This window comes from Saccoglossus kowalevskii, chromosome 3, assembly GCF_978046115.1.
Source record: "Saccoglossus kowalevskii chromosome 3, keSacKowa6.1, whole genome shotgun sequence".
Lineage (NCBI taxonomy): Eukaryota > Metazoa > Hemichordata > Enteropneusta > Harrimaniidae > Saccoglossus > Saccoglossus kowalevskii.
Genome location: NC_140643.1, coordinates 15,751,358 through 15,764,640, shown reverse-complemented (window position 1 = coordinate 15,764,640; position 13,283 = coordinate 15,751,358). Strand labels below are relative to the sequence as shown.

Genomic DNA, 13,283 nt, shown 5'->3' with positions numbered 1-13,283 from the left:
ATATCAACGAAACTTGATTTGTCGCACGGGAAACGCAATTCAATTCCAGTTGCCTTCAAATAAAGGCAAGTGCAGCAATGCAATGTGCCATACAGCTGTGTGATTCAACAACATTTACACGTGCTATTCGATTGCACTTTATTTTATGTGACATGTTTTTTTACGAATAAATAACATTCAGCATCATGCAACAGAGACTGATTATGTTAATTACTCAAGTTTAGGTAAAATTCAACTCACTGAACAGCAATTCAAAGGATCGTCTTGGAAAGTCAAACATTTACAAATACTTCTCATTCGCCACATCCATTTTCAATTGTTTTCTGAACCAACACATAGCAAACACATGTACACACGTATCCCATTTCCCTTTTTCACACAAAGATCACACAAATATACACAAAATACAATGTTAGTCACACGAAATGCATAGCCGCACACGACTAATACATCACCCTACGTACTATTCACCATTCTGTTTATATATTAATGCTGATCACGTTCGTGTGAATTGTGAAAGACTGGAAAAGTAGTTGAAGACTTAAAGTGCCTTTCATAGAGAGTGAAGGCTTTTCTCGTGGGTACAGGAAGCCAGCAAAGATAATCTAATAACGCGTCTCATTCTGTTCTCATCTGACAGAAAAAACAGACCACATAGTGAAACGATCAGACATTGATCGATGTAACACTATATACTCCACCTGTACATCATGTACCCTGTGCGACTTGACTGTCTGATTTGTCTGAGGCTGTGCGTCAATTACTCGACGAGGGGAAGAACGATAGCTATAAGATACAAAAAAATAAATTTGTTATAGTGTTTTTGCGTAGTAAAAGGCCATATTAGGAAAGTATCAATATGCAAATAGAATATCTTCCCCAAGAGTCTGATTTGGATCAACGCGCCATATGTGTCCCTAAGGGTGAGTGTTCTGATTTCCGCACCTTGATGATCGATTTATTCAAATTTAACTAGATCGTCGTGGGGGTTCAGAGATTTCTGATACACGAGGCTTTTACTACCGTTGCATATACGCTCGCAATTCATTGCCGAAGTATATTGTACCTACTGAAAAGACGTTTCGGATGTTTTATTACGTATTATGCAAGGTTCCAAAAAAAATTATAAAGTGAACTATACCCCGCCCATGTATGTGTAGCATTGAGGTCATGATATCATGATATATCAGGTACATGTCCTTTCAGAAAAAAACATTGATAAAAGATATCCCCTGGCATAGGTTATAAGTTACTAAGCATGTATTTGATCCAGTATCTCTCGATTACACTGTAATCCGAACAGGTTATTATACATATTATGTGACGTACAGAAAATGTTAGGACCTGATCGTAGTCTTACGAACATGTTATATATATTATACTTATCGGTCTTTGTTCGGAGCAACATTAATTCAGATTTCTTCTCAATTTTTCCTTCTGTTTTTTTTTTTTTTTGAGGAGGAGGGGTGATTTGCTTTAACAGAGAATGTCATATTTGTGTTGAAAAGGAAAACGAAACAGGCAAATAAATATTCTAGTAAACAATCAGCGATATGTTTCATTGGAATATGCCCCCCTCGCCTAATGACGTGTAAATCATTACCTGATCTGTTAAGTACGGTATGGATATTCGATTCACAGTGTGACGGCTGTGTGTTGGACTGATTTCTTCAGACTACTAAATTACTACTGCAACATGTATCGATTTACCGAAACCCTAGTTTCGTTGACATTCCGAATTAGCCTTCCGAAATACTATCAAAAAGAGATATCACATGCTGGGTGTCGTAAATAAATAACGGCCAAAATTTATCAGCCCTCGACCAAACCCTATTCCTTTTACACATAAATGACTCCCCCCAACTTCTCTGATTACTTTATCTTTAAATTATTTGCCGACGATTCCAATCTCTTTTACACCTTCCCTTCAAATGACGTAATTGACCTTTCCTTTGTTAATAAACACTTAGGCCAAGTTGTTAAATGGTGTGATGCAAACCGTATAACAATTAATTGTTCAAAGACCAACTTTATGATTATCAGTGGTCGATGTGTGTCCCATATAGTAAACGGATCTGTTCACGAATGTTGACAAACATTTAACATGGGAAAATCATATTTAAAAAAAATAATAAGCTGACCAGAAATAAGACATTATATTTCAAAGCATACTCTTTTGTTATAATATTATTCATTAATCCAACCTCATATTACGTACAGACTGGACGTTTGAGAAAGTACATATCCATCACATCTAACTAAAGTGTTCTAACTATTCAAAAAATGTATTGCAAGAATTATAACATTTTCTGAATTTACTGCCCATTCTGCCCATATTTTCAACCAGCTTAAAATCCATGACGTCCACAAACTACACAACTTTCTCCTTTTTCTATTTTTGCACGATACTATTAATGGAAACATACCACACAATATGTCAACCTACAATCTGCATTATATTCAACACAATCATAATACTAGACAGCAAAACAGAAATGATATCTCAATTCCAAAAAGTAACACAACAGTCTACCCGTTGAATCGATACTGAAAAATAAATAATCAATTTTCAAAATTAAAATAAAAGAAAAGCTATTATCAGAATATTTGAAGTGATTATTTATATATTTTTCATATTATTGAAATTTGATATGTCGTTTTTCCTTCTTTTATTTGTTTTACCATTTCAGTGTCTACTTTCACTATAATATTTAATTTTATAAAAACCTGTATAAGGGATCTGACTCGATTAGCTCTGTAGCTATTTCAGGTTCCTTTTACTCATGACAATTTTAAACAGTGTTTGTAAATATTTGTATGTGTAACAATTACGAGTAAAGAAATTGAAGTATAGTAAAGGAAATGAAGTATAGCCGCTTGATAGACCGCATTGAATCCCAGACGAAGATACACAAATGAAGATTTAGTTTTGGCTGGCACGGATAACGTCATAAACCATATATAACTGCCTGTCTTTACAGACTACCATATGTCGAGAAGTCACCATTGATCATATGCATCCTCTGTCACAATAAGAAACACTCTCACTGAACTAATGAAGCTGAGACGCGTGGCCTGGGGCTGGGTACAACTATCTAATGTAATACAGATAATGATGTACATGTCATGTGCTCGGTAAAACATACATGTAGAAATGTCACGTGGCCTTTGTACTCATTTCGTATAAATAAACAATATCTGTTTGCTCGAGTTGTATAAGTCGCAAAGGGTCCGATATCGTATACAACATGGTCATATATTCGGTTTCCGGTTTGTTTTTGTTTTGTCTACTAGCAAAAAATTATAGATGGATTCTCATAAAAAACCGTGGGAAAGGTTTCCCTTCAGCTTGATACAAGCACGGGCCCATTAACATGGCCCATGGTACAGATATTGATTTGGTAACCTTGGAAACAGCAATTTCGGAAAGATTTTCTTATTTATAACTCAACATGTTGATGAATGCTCGTGCAATTATCAGTGTGTGGGTGGTATTAACAATCGATTAGATTACGTTATAGATTTGAATAAAATTGCCATGATAACAACAATTTTGGGCATGTTTTTGTTTTCAAAACGCACATTATAGTACACAGTCAAGCTGCGGCGATAAGTACCTATCAAATATGCCCCCCACCCTACTTGAGAACATGGTTGTTCGACTCTCGATATGACAGTTGTGTGTTGCACTGATTTCTACTTGCACATCAATATAAATTCATTTACCTTCGAAAATATCATTTGTTATAGGATTAGTCTATTGGAAAGGAAAATTATAGGTTGGTTGCCGGACTAAGTAAATATTTATAAATCAAAACGTAATAGATGAATTGTCATTTCCTTTTTCTGGAGTGGTGCCATTTGGTAAGAGGTTGATTGAGATTAACATGCTTTCAATAACTATCTGTTGCTCAATAACTTAATAAACTCTTGTTTTTTTAGACTGGGAACTTTCTGCAATCAAAAACCAGGCAATAGCATTTTAGAATCTAGATTTTGCCCGGTAGGATCCATTTCTAAGGTCGATTTAATTCAAGGCTTAATTTTTTTTTTATCTACTAACATACGGTACAAATATGTGTATACCGATTATTAGATATTCATATTTGTTTGCGAATTACTCTGTATGTTAAACGTGCAGCAACAACTCATGTAGCGACCAACTGATTCATAGATGAAAGTTTGAGGGAAGCATAGACCACCGATTCGAGGAAGAGGATCACCTTTACTATATTCATCCTGATTTGGCTCATCATAGTCGACCTGTGATTATATCGCCCTCATCGCATTTCCAAAACTGTAAATTCAAGCACAAACATAAGTGTTTAGTGTTTGCTATACTGACTAGCATTAAATCAGTTATTGTGTATGCATTGAGAATTGATTCACGGTAACGTGTAAGACACGTGATAAAACACGTATAAAACGCATGGTAAAACATATGTGAGATGCGCGATATAACACGTGTGAGGCACGTGTTAAAACACGTATAGGACACATAATAAAACACATAACGATACATAAAATAACACTACAGCATGCATGGTAAAACATGTACAAGATGCTTGATAAAACAGCTGTATGATGCATGATAAAACACAGACTGCTTGTTAAACAAAATTGTGGCAAATCACGTGTAAGATGTGTAATAAAACATGTGTATAATGCATGGTAAACCATGTGTAAGATGGGTAATAAAACATGTGTATAATGCATGGCAAATCACGTGTAAGATGCGTAATAGAAAATGTGTATAATGCATGGCAAATCACGTGTAAGATGCGTAATAAAACATGTATAATGCATGGAAAATCACGTGTAAGATTCGTGATAAAACATGTGTATAATGCATGGAAAATCACTTGTAAGATGAGTAATAAAACATGTGTATAATGCATGGCAAATCACGTGTAAGACGCGTAATAAAACATGTGTATAACGCATGATAAAACACATACAGATATAACACGTGTAGCATAAATGGTACAACACATGCAGACTGCATGATAAATCACGTGTAGCAGGCAGACATGATAAAACACGTGTAGCATGCATGACAAAACATATACAGAGCACATAATAAAATACGTGTAGCAGTCATGATAACACACGTGGAAGATACATGATAAAACGCGTGTAGAATGCATGATAAAGCACGTGTAGCATGCATGATGATAAAACTCGTGTAATGTTCATGACAAGGCAAGTGTAGCATGCATGACAAAACACGTGTAGTGTGCATGAAAAGTACATGTAGCATACATGATAACACACGTGTAAAGTACATGATCAAACATGTGTATGAAGCATCATATAATACCTTTATAGTGAGTGACACACGTGTATGATACACAATAAAACACGTGTAGGATCATTATAAAACACACGCAGAGTACCGTGATAAAACATGTGTCGTATGCATGACAAGACACATGTAAGATTTTTTTCTAGAATCTCATATTTTAGTTCACTATATTCCTCGTAAGTGACGGTCTGTCCTTTGGGGAATGTAATATTTAATGACTCGCTTTAACCAACAGGGAGAAGAACAGATGAAAGTCAATCAGGATATGACAGCATGATACATCGGAGCATTGTAGTATGCTAATTAAGCTGGTTGGCCTCCCTAAATTTGGTCAACACGGCAATCAACGCGAGTCAGTAAAATAGCGATATATCTTCAGGGTGCAAGGTACATGTTCAAACATTTATAGTAGAATTTGTAATAATGTACGGCGATATATACAAATAGTTCATTCATTTTCTATGATGAGTAAACAATTCTTCAGTGACCTTTGAAAGCATCATAAGGGTTTTGAATTGTTTAAAGTTCACGAGAAATCTTATCCAACATAATCTATAATAGTGAATATGAGTGAATTATGTATGGCTGGATTAGATAGACGCTACGACCTTCAGTGGAGGTTTACTTCAGCGCTCTAATATTTCAGTGTTTTTTGCCAAATCAAATTATTTTTTTTTATTTTTCATGATGATCAGTGGAAGATATTCTGCGTATGTATCAAATAGAAAATGCAACTTTAATGTTCAAGTGTACTTATCACAAATTGTAATTTATTCATTTTATGCATTATATGCATTATATGCCGAAGCTCATTTTGTAAACATGTAAACAATAAATAATTGCTTAAAGATTGTCGAAAATGAAAAAAATGCTACACGTCAAGATGTTTATATTGATTTCAGATATGTATATATTATGCATTGCTCGTGGTAGGTTGTACTTTGGAAATGTAATACACGTAAAACTTGCATAATGAATAATATATAAGTAATACTAAATATTGCTTCCAGAATTGCACAATATTGTTATCCCATAAGCTTGTCATGTCAATCATTCAACAATTTGATCAAATCACACATAAAATTCATGTGTGAACTAAGTTGTGATGTAGACAAATACGAGATAACGAAATAGAATGAGGAGATTAGAAGCCAGTTCAGCATAATGAAGACTATGAAATTAAATCTGCCGGAGAAGCATTATTATGATAAAAACTATTTCGCTTTCACGTATATGTGAAATATACATAGTCTGTTTTAGCGGGGGCTGGTTACCTAATTTTGATAATCACCAGGGTACTTGCAGTGTCTTTCGTAATCCTTGTTGAATTATTGAATTGTATCGAAATCGTTATTTCAGAACATAGAATGTGTGTTTCAGTATAATATTAATTTCTAATCGTAATGTAAATGTCAATAAAGCACATCCGTTTTGACAGGGCAGAGAACCATTAGGGATATACAACTGATGTTGCACGACACCAACATTTCCGTTTGAACTATTGCAAAGTTCATTGCGAACTTTGAACTCAGTACGGGTTATTCACTATCGATGACAGTTGCTATGACGTTTTTTTTAGTTTACTGGGAAAAGCACAAATCAATGTCAGTTACTTTAACATAACAGCACAGCAGTATTCAGTGGAGCGTTTCAGAATATTTAGTGTGCACGTTGTCGACATTAGGATAAGTCTACCTATGTTTAGTCAAAAATCATATGGATTTGTTGGTGTTCACCCCAATTTTCGGAAATGTTGATCATGCGCACAACATACCAATTAATCCGATGTAGCTAAAGATATTACTTGCAAATAGCCGACGAGATTTCAACGAGAGCGAGGGAGCCATGAGAGTTGTTACTGTGTTCCATAACAGCTGTTCCATGTTCTTCCGTTATCGCATCTACTGTTTCATTAATCTACGTGTAGCCATGGTATTTGCAACCGTGTATACGATGATTGACAGAAAGGATCACTTTTTAAGAAGCAAAATAACAAATTACGTGGTTCTCTCGCTGTAAACAATATCTCAGCGGCCATTTACGTCTAAGGTTCACTCGGTGAACATTGCCTCTAACTACATTTCCACCAAACAACTATTATAATCGCGTTCAGGTGGCTCCTCACTTACAACAAAATTTTTAAAAATGCATTCCAAGTGGCCTAATAATAGTCATTTAGTTATACGCACTTAGCACAGTTAAAAGAAGTAAATTAAAAGCGAAGAGAGAATTTATCAGCACCAATGTTCTATTCAGATTGGGAAAACCAAAACATAACTGTTCTGAAAACTGATTAAATATATAAATGGTATTATACAAACAGCAGGCAATTCCCCCCGAAAGGCTGATTATTTCCAAACCAGGAGAACATTATTACACATGACGGTAGTGTTACTTCTACAAAACAGTATTGTGATATCACAATATTTTCGTTAGTAATCTTAAAACTAATAATATAGTATGAGTTATATTTACGAATACAGTTGATTTTAGAGGTTTTTCATTCTCAATTGTAATATCGTGCATAGTAACGTCACCAAAAAAAAATGTATATATAATAATCATGATTTACCCGTGTTGAATTATTGGATTGTATCTCTGTCGAAATCTGTAACAAATCATCCCAAGCTCCTTCAGAAAATACGATGCGTGTTACAGTATAATATTAATGTCAAATCGTAATGTAAATGTCAATAAAACACATCCTTTTCGACAAGGCAGAAAACCAAGAGGGATATAAAATTAATGCATCGTATATATTGAATATCCGTCATTCACATTTACAATAAAGATCACATGATATGTATATGAATAAACGTGTTCTAAGCTCTGATGTCCCTTGCCGCCGAAGAGCTGTGCAAAACACGGAGTTGACGCATTATCAGGTGTTGACTAAATATGAGGTATGTAACATTTCAAACTTCATGATTAGAATTTACAACAGTTATTATAACGTGTAATAAACGGTTTTACTTATATTAAAACCAAATTTCGGATGTTTTGTTTATCTGTTTTTAGGGGGTGTTAAATTATGCCTTTCTTCATAGATACGTGATAAAATATACACATATATACATAAGTCAGTTGTTCATCAAATGTATAAATTTCTGCGTTCTTCGCTAAAAATACATGATAGGAATATTGACCTCTCTGCGATTGACCCTGTGATTGACTCTTGGAATCTTGACATTGAGAGTTTCTTGAACTTTGTACGGGGTGTTCGCTATTAAAAACAAACCGACATTTTAGTCTACTGGGAATCGCACAAATCAATGTCAGTTAGTATACATGACAACAACAATCAGCGGAGCGTTTCAGAATGTATAGTGTACAGATTATTTTCTGAGTGGGACATATATTTGTCTCTTGGTCAAGTGAATTCTCCTGATTTGGAAATATTCTCAATTTTGGGGACAAAGTGCCTTGCTGACATTGAAATTTAAACTTACTTACAAACCAAGAATAATCCTAGATCATGTATAAAAAAAAGGGTAACAAAGCTAATATTTTAAGTGCATAAATCCACACCTTGCAATAACTTGTTAATCATATTAGTATATTATTTTTCCAAGGTTCCACAGTTTTCTAGAATACAGAAGATAGCATACCCAAGGCTTATATGTCGAGTAATTAAGAACAATTTACATTTATACGATTAGAGGGATAACATAAATTCTGTCTTGATATCTCAATCTTCGTTTCACGTCATTTCTTTGACGTTGCATTATTAATGCGCCAGCATAATGACATTGTATAAACCATTTAGGTATTTGTGTATTCTACTTTTATAATGTATATATATATATATATATATACACTAATATTAATTAGAGCCAATAATAGACTTCAATTTGACAGTTTTGGGTGACAGTTTTTGAGGAATGATAAAATACAAAAAAATGGTTTGTTGTTTATTGAACTATCCTGTGATATATTTCGTGTTGATATCAGTAATCACGGTGTATTGATGCAAGTGCTACAATAACGCGTACAGATCGTTATGATTTTATCATTACTTTTTCAAACTGGATTTCATACTTAATTAAATATATGACACTGACCACTTTAGATTTCAAACATGTAAAGAAATTGCTCGCTGTACTCTGGAATTCGTGGAATACATTCATGATTAAACATATATATGTGTTATAATCCGGATTTCCAGAACTTTTCATGACTTTCGTTTTGTTTGAACTATTGCAAAGTTCATAGAGAACCTTGAACTTTGTACGGGTTATTCACTATCGATGACGGTTACTATGACGTTTTTTAGTTTTTTAGAAACTCACAAATCAATGTCATTTACTTGAACTTGACAGCAGCATTCAGCGAAGCGTTTCAGAATATTTAGTGTGCACGTTGTCAACACCAGCATAGGTCTACCTATGTTTGGTCAACAATCACATGGACTTTTTTGCGTTCACATAAAATTTCGAAAATGTTAACCATGCGTGCAACACACAAATTAATTTGATGCAGGTAGAATTATTGCTTACAAAAGGACAACGAGATCACAGTGAGAGCGAGAGAGCCAAAAAACTTGTTGTTGTTCCTGAAAACATGTTCCATGTAACTATGGTATTTGTAACAATGGATACAATGGTAGAAAGAAATGAACACTATTTAAGGAGCAAAATCACGTGACTCTTTCGCTGTAAATTAAATCTTGGCTGCCATTCACGTATAACGTTTACTTCGGACATATGTATAATATTTTTGCATGATTGTGTGTGGCTTGTGTTTGACAGTTGGTTAGTTAGCGTTGCGTAATTATTTCTACAGTTTTCTAGAATGCAGAAGATAGCATTCCCAAGGCTTTCATGTCGAGTAACTGAAAACAAGTTACATTTATACGTTTAGAGGGATAACAAAAAAGAATTCTTGATATCTCAATCTTCATTTCACTTCACTTCATTGACGTTGCATTATTGATGCGCCACCACACAGAGGTGAGGTATTTGTGTATTCTACTTTTATAAACTATATATACACTAATATTAGAGCCAATGATAGTTTTTGATGATAAAATACCTAACAAAACAAAATTGATTGTGTTTATTCAGCTATCCTGTGATATATTTAGTGTTGATGTCAGTAATCACGGTTGTTTGGTGTATTGACGCAAGTGCTACAATAACGCGTACAGATCGTTATGATTTAATCACTTCTATGTTTAAAACTGGACTTCTTGCACAATTAAATATATAACACTGACCACTTTAGATTTCAAACGTTTACAGAAATTTCCCGCTGTATTTAGGAATTCGTGAAATACATTCATAGTTAAACATATATATGTGTTTGATGATACTAGTAATCCGGACTTTCAGAAGTTAAAATGACTTTCGTTTCGTTTGAACTATTGCAAAGTTCATCGAGAACCTTGAACTCTGAACGGGATATTCACTATCGATGACAGTTGCTATGACGTTGTTTTTTTTTAGTTTACTGAGAAACTCATCACAAATCAATGTCATTTACTTGAACATGACAGCAGTATTCAGTGAAGCGTTTCCGAATGATTAGTATGCACGTTGTGAACATCTTGAAAAGTCTACCTATGTTTGGTCAAAAATCGTATGAACTTTTTGGCGTTTACCTCAAATTTTGCAAATGTTAACCATGCGTGCAACACAGAAATTAATCCGATGTAGGTAGAGTGAGTAAATTAAAAGCGAGGCATTTTTTTTTAAACATAACTGTTCTGAAAGCTGATTGTCATACATAGTAATAACACTACGATAAGGACTTTCCGTTTTTGACATTATGACATTCTTTCGTTTTTTGGATAAACAAACCCTGAAAAAAACTGATTTTTACACTATAATTCAGAAATTTATCTTAAGAATAATTCATAACAAAATATATTCCCTATACACCCATAAATATTTTTTTATAATTACCGATTACATAAGATTATTACAGAAAAATGATAATTCGCTATATTCTCATATATTCTCCTTTTATAATTTGTCCTGAATTATAACTGTGAAGCTGAATGAAATTACAATCTGTGTAGGGTGTGTTCAACAACTCTATGTATGAACAATATGATTATTACTTACTTGTTAAAAATACTGTATTTTTCTGCATGAAAACGAAAGAATCTTTATTGCAGTGTTGTAAATAGTATCATTGTCGTTGGTGGCGCATTTCCCCCGAAGTGGTGATCATTTCCAAATTAGGAGAAATTCTTATTATAATTACAGTAATTTAATTTTAATTAATCCCTTAACATATTTTATAGGCATGGTTAAATTTTGAAAGAATAACATCCAATCAACAAAATGTACCCCTATATTTTCCTGTGTGAAAAAATGAAAGTGATTTTGCTACACATACACACGTGAAATTTGTTGTTGGCCATCATTTGCGCATCCTGTGGTTATAAAAAAGTGTCTCATGATCGCGACGTATATTTGTCTCCCGATCTAGTGAATTCTATCGATTTGGGGATTTCCTTGTGACATATACGCTGGCTTATCTAGACCAAAATGTAAACTTATATATAAAATCAAGAGGATTTTAAGATCCTGGATGTAAAATATCGTTATATAACTTACTAACATTTGAAAGCAGAGAGGTGTAACAGGACCAATATTTTTATTTCACAAATCAAACGCTCGAAAACATACATACATCATATAAGTACATTATTTTCTTGCGATTGTGCTTGACTCATGTTTGTCGGTTGGTGGCGCTGTTCATTGATATTCCAACAAAAATGAATCATACGGTTCTCTTGCCATTAAATATTTGCCGCTATGCTTATTGTGATAGAGTTAAGTGTTTTCAATTTTGTAGATGTGGAGTAACTAAACAACAAATTAATTGAATATGAGCTTAAGGATAAATATGGTCTTGGTGTATCGTTCTTCGTTTCACTTCACTTCACTTACTGTACCGTTGCACGCATTAGGACGCCCCTACACCCAAATTACTTGCAGAATTTAACATGACTTCATTTTCGTTTGAACTATTGCAATGTGTATTGGGCTCCTTGCACATTGTATGGGCCATTTACAATTAAAGAATGTTCGATGAATGAAACGCACAAACCAATGTCAGTTAATGAACATAGCCATAAAAATCAGCAGAACGTTTTAGAATGTCACTTCGAAAATGTTATACGTGCAACATATGAATTAATACGATGTAAGGTAGACGCAATAATATTGACGCAAAAGGTCGACGAGATTGCAACGATAGCTAGACAGACGCAAGACTTGTTGTTGACCCTCAAAAAGCTGTTTCACATTATACATTAGAAGTATTCACAGTGACGATAAAATATACAAAGTTAATAAAATACGATGCAGTGTGTTAACTTATTTGTCACGTGTTGAGTGTTGATGTCAGTAATCACGGAGTATGGGCATAGTGATGCAAGACCACACGCATAGATCGTTATCATGATTTCATCACCACGTTGTTTCAAACTGGGTGTCCTGATTATCACTGCACGAAAGTTTACTACGGTTGATGTCAAGTATAACGGCGTGGCATGTTGCACTTTTGAATTTACGAAATACATCCATATTTAAAATTTATCTATTTTTTATTTTTATTTTTTTTTATTTTTACAGGCTGGCATTGAATGGATTACTTGGTGTCTAGTATGCAGATGATAGCATGTCTGTGGAGTAACCAAGCAACAACTTACAAGTAGAAGATCAGCAGAATAAAAAGGTTCTTGTCTTGATGTGTCGTTCTTTGTATCACTTCACTACTTAACGTTGCTTGCATCAATCATAGACCTTAAAATACATGTATTCTAAGGTCTATGCACCAATGTGACAACGTGTGAGGGCGGTGTTGAAGCAGTTCCGTTTCATGTTAAAAAACAGGGTCATTTGTACATTATTGTTCTGATCCCAAAGGTATGCTTGCTGTTGGTCTCGTTGCTAGGTAACCGTTGCAAATATCGTCGTTGATGCGGACGATAGTCAAGTTAGATTTTAACAATGACGTTACATTA

General features: G+C 34.1%; 1 long non-coding RNA gene across 1 annotated transcript in view; it reads left to right on the top strand.

The window, feature by feature from the left end:
- The window catches only part of LOC144364578 (uncharacterized), a 36,188-nt gene extending 23,212 nt beyond the window's left edge, over positions 1-12,976 (top strand). The window contains exon 2 of the long non-coding RNA XR_013422885.1: positions 12,892-12,976. This is a non-coding gene — a long non-coding RNA (uncharacterized LOC144364578). The remainder of the gene's footprint in view (positions 1-12,891) is intronic.
- Positions 12,977-13,283: the final 307 nt, after the last annotated feature.